Source organism: Octodon degus, unplaced genomic scaffold, assembly GCF_000260255.1.
Source record: "Octodon degus isolate 3935 unplaced genomic scaffold, OctDeg1.0 scaffold00048, whole genome shotgun sequence".
NCBI lineage: Eukaryota > Metazoa > Chordata > Mammalia > Rodentia > Octodontidae > Octodon > Octodon degus.
This window is the reverse complement of record NW_004524624.1, coordinates 5,513,589-5,517,747: the sequence shown is the minus strand read 5'-3', so window position 1 is coordinate 5,517,747 and position 4,159 is coordinate 5,513,589. Positions and strand designations below refer to the sequence as shown.

At 41.2% G+C, this 4,159-nt stretch overlaps 1 protein-coding gene and 1 pseudogene across 8 annotated transcripts in view; both read right to left on the bottom strand.

Moving 5' to 3' along the window:
- The window catches only part of LOC101587960, an 11,437-nt pseudogene extending 9,060 nt beyond the window's left edge, over window positions 1-2,377 (bottom strand).
- Window positions 1-3,017, bottom strand: part of Uimc1 (ubiquitin interaction motif containing 1) — a 155,433-nt gene extending 152,416 nt beyond the window's left edge. Inside the window, exons 1-2 of one of the 8 annotated variants that reach the window (XM_023716538.1) lie at window positions 2,867-3,017; window positions 2,487-2,561 (exon numbers count right to left, since the gene is read on the bottom strand). The gene's annotated coding sequence lies outside the window, so the exon portion shown is untranslated. The remainder of the gene's footprint in view (window positions 1-2,486; window positions 2,562-2,866) is intronic. The other 7 variants (XM_023716542.1, XM_023716537.1, XM_023716539.1 and 4 more) reach the window with 7 other exon arrangements.
- Window positions 3,018-4,159: the final 1,142 nt, after the last annotated feature.

Sequence of the window (4,159 nt, the reverse complement as noted above, 5' to 3'; positions counted from 1 at the left end):
AAAAAAAAAAAAAAAAAGTTTTTCAAATTCACTCAATGCCATATAAAGGAACTGGGATAGAATTCTGTGGTAGAGTGCATATTTAGCAAATGCAAAATAAGTGCCCTCAGTTCCACCCCCAGAACCTAAATAAATGCCATATTAAGAGCATAAGTATAAAATTAAAGGTACAGAAGGGGAGAGCTGAAGAAACTTAAATGGAAGACATAAAATGTACAATTATTCTTAAACCTAAAAGCCTAAGTAGGAAACAGAAGTACGGAATATAGAAAACTAGAGGAATCATAATGCCTGAGGAAAATTGCTTATATGAAGTGTTTCCAACTTATTAAATATTTCCTGTACCCTTAAGATTTTTTTTGTTGGTTGGTTTGGATTTTTTGAAACAGGATCTCAATACATAATTCAAACTGGCCTTGAGTTATGTAGCCCAGTTTGACCTCAAACTCACGATAATTCTCTTGCCTCGGACTCCTGAATGCTGGGATTATATACATGCTACCATGTCTGACTTGCTTTGAGTTACTTTAACTGATATGCTCGAAGTTGATAACAAGAGTAGCTATACCACCAAATACACATAACTTCTTTAAAAGTATATAAACAAATGCCTTTCTCCCTGACACAAAACCACTGCAGAGTTAATATAGGTTTTCAAAGAATCATAGCAGATGAGGGGGATTAATTAATTTAAACAAGCCAGCCTGCATATCCTCAAACTACTATTGCATCTTTTTGTTTGAGATAGGGTACTACATAGTTCAGGCAGGCCTTTAATTATGTATTCCCAGGCTGGCCTCAAACTCATGGTGACCCTCATATCTCCACCTCTTAAGTGCTAGGATTACAGGCGTGTACCACCATGCACAGCTGTTTTGTTTTTTAAATTGATACCACTGAAGATGAAGAACTAAATAATAATAATGGCTTATCTTCACTTACTTGAATTAAAGAATAAATTACACTACCTGTGAAAAGAGGAACTGAGTCTAGATACCAAGAGTAATCATGTGTTTAAAAAAAAAGTAATCAATGTGTGATAGTGAGAAAGGCCATATCTCCAGAAGAATGTAGAAACAAAAGCAACCCAATGAGAACAGAATTTATTTCATAGGTAGCATTTTTGATGTTGTCTTTGAAAAATCCCTAGTTTCGAGTACTGTCATTTTCTTTCTTTCTTTTTCTCTCTCTCTTTTTTTTTTTGGTGCTGGAGATCAAATCCAGGGCCTTATTCTTGCAAGGCAGGAGCTCTACCCTAAGACACATCCCCAGTCCCTTGTCATTTTTTTTCAGCATCTTTATCACCTTGATCTATCCAAATAATCACTGAATCACTGACAGGATAATTTTAAATCTTAACATTCTACATACCCAACCTATCAAAACAGCTTTGAAACCTTTGGGTGATAGAGACTTTATGAATGAGACTTTATGAATCATTGACTGTTATCCCTAAACAAGCCAGTATTTAAGAAATGTGGTACAAGTTTCTTTAGCAACTGATTACAATGAGTCTAAATGCTTCTGTGACTAAGAAAAAGGTAAATGCAAACCTTATATGTACTACCTATATACTTATACATACACACACACACACACACACACACACACACACACACACAAACCCCTGTTTTTCCATCCATACTTGGCTTCAGTTCAGGATAAATGTGTAGCAACATGAGCATTACTAGTTATTTGTTGACTCCTTGGACACTGTCTAGGTACATATGCATCATGTTATTCCTTCCAATAATACTAAGTAGATATCTTCATCAATACTTAATATATTATTAAACAGTTCCTAAAGTAGTAAATGACTATGCTGGTAAATTAAACTTAATGCATCTAAATTCAAAACCAGACTTTCTTTTGATTCAAGTGCAAAGCACTGCCTTCCATGATGGAAAAAATAAAGGTAAAAGCATAACTTTTCATTTTTTTCTCATGTTACTTATATCTCAGGAATACTGACTAACTGCAAGAACAATGAAATCTGCCTGGATTTACAGTACTCCCTCACTATTTCGCGGTTCGAGTTTCGTGGGCTCACTGTTTCGCGGGTTTTCAAAAAACTATTAATCTAAATTTTTTATCGCAGATTTTTCGCTATATCATGGGATGTGGCAGTACCATACAGTATACATATGTTGTTAAAATTACGTAGGCTTAAGAGTTTAGAAAATGGTTAAGAACATTAGAAGTGTTTTTACAAGCGTGGAAAATTTTTTATAAAAGTGTGATAAGTGTTTATAAAGCCTCAAAATATATGTAAATACTAAAATATAACGTCTCTACTTCGCTGATTTTCACTTATCGCGGGGGTGGCTGGAACGGAACCTTCGCGATAAGTGAGGGACCACTGTATACTCAACTCCATCACTGACAGATGTCAAGTCTTTTCTCCGGGGCTGTGGTGAGGATTAAGTGAAGATGTATGTGCAAAAGGCTGAAACTGATGCCTGTCTCAGTACACAGGAGAAACGTACCGGTTCTTCTGGAGGCATTAAGTGATAAGGCGCCCCCCTACCCGCACGCGCGCGCCCCGTGAAAACAAATTTCACCTGTCAAGCAAAAGTAACCAAACAGTAAAAGGGGGCGCGAGGAGCCGTCGGCCTGGTCACTCTCACTCTGGGCGAGGTCCCCAAGCACTCGGCGTGTGTGGCTTTCAGCGTGGGGAAAGGGGCACCACAACTCTCGGGGCGAGCGGGACTTGGCGCCGCCTCCGGTTCCACCCGAGCGGGAAGCCCACCGCGGCGTCCCAGGAAGCCACCTCAGAGGCGGCAGGAGCCCGTGGGACCCACACGGGACTCGTGAGAGGCCAACACCGGCGTCCACAGAACCCTACCCGGCGTATGGGGAGGCCTACCTCGGTATCGGGAGACCGCCCCGGAGTGAAAAGCCTGCCGCGGCCCCGCGGAAGGCGAGAAGGCGTTAAAAGGATGACGGGCGCGAGGCGTCAGGTACCGGCCGGCGGCGCGCGCAGCTCTGCAAAGCCCCTCCCCCCGACGCTGGACGGCGACAGCGACCGTTGCGCGGGCGGGGGCGGGGGGAGGGGGGACTTACAAGGCTCGCGAGGCCCAGGCACCGCTAGGAGACGCGAAGGGCGCAGTCGCAGGACGGAACCAATTTCATCCCTGGGAGGGAGCCGTTGCCGGGACGTACCAACTGCTAGAGACTTGATGCAGCGGCTGCTAAGCGTTAATTTAGCATACGTGTGCGCTGAATCGGATACTAAGGCTCCGCCGTGATTTTAGTGGAAATCAAGGAACGGCAATAGGACACCTAAACTGAATTCTTCGAACTCAGCCACTGCCATGCCAACTCTTTCAGCTCTGGTTTTCGTAGGACTACTGAAGAAAGTAAAACGTTAAGGTCTGATCATTTCAGTAGAAGAAGGAAATCTTGGAATGAAACTCAGAGATGGCAGGTGGCAGTATAAAACTAAAACAACTACTTTTAAAAAGATTTTAAGGGGGCGGGGGAGATGGCTCAGTAAAATAAGTGCTTGCCGGGCCTGAGTTCAATCCCCGGTTCCGCCAAAAAAAAAAAAAAAAAGACCAAAGAACAACAAAGATGAATCACTACGAGTCTGATCTGTGTAGTGAGACCCTGTAGATCCTGTACTAAATACATTAAAAAATTTTATTGGTGCACTTTAGATGTACATAATAATCACAATCATAATAGGAAATTTGTAACTGTACATAATATATCTTGATTCTTTTTTCCCCAATCCCCTCGCCTCCATTCAGCCCTTTTTCCCCTCCTCATTTACAAAAGCTGTTTTGATTTTTTCCTGCTATTCTTCTCTTCCCTTTCTTTCTCCTTCCCTCCCTTACTTCGTTTCCATTTGAACATTTTATTCCTATTTCCCAATATCTATTATACATTTTGGTCCTTATTTACCCTTTCAGTTTCTCACACCAGAGAAACAATGTGATAGTTAAACATTTTTATTTCACTTTCCAATATGGTCTCAAGGTACATCCACTTACCTAGAAATGTCTCAAGTTTATCCTTTTTATGGCACAGTAGTACTCCATTGTTTCAAAAAAAAATCCTTTATCCATTTATCCACTGATAGACATTTAGGCTGTAGAACAGCTACTTTTGAGGACAATTCAACATGATGAAATTTCAAATGTGTGTTCCACTCAAC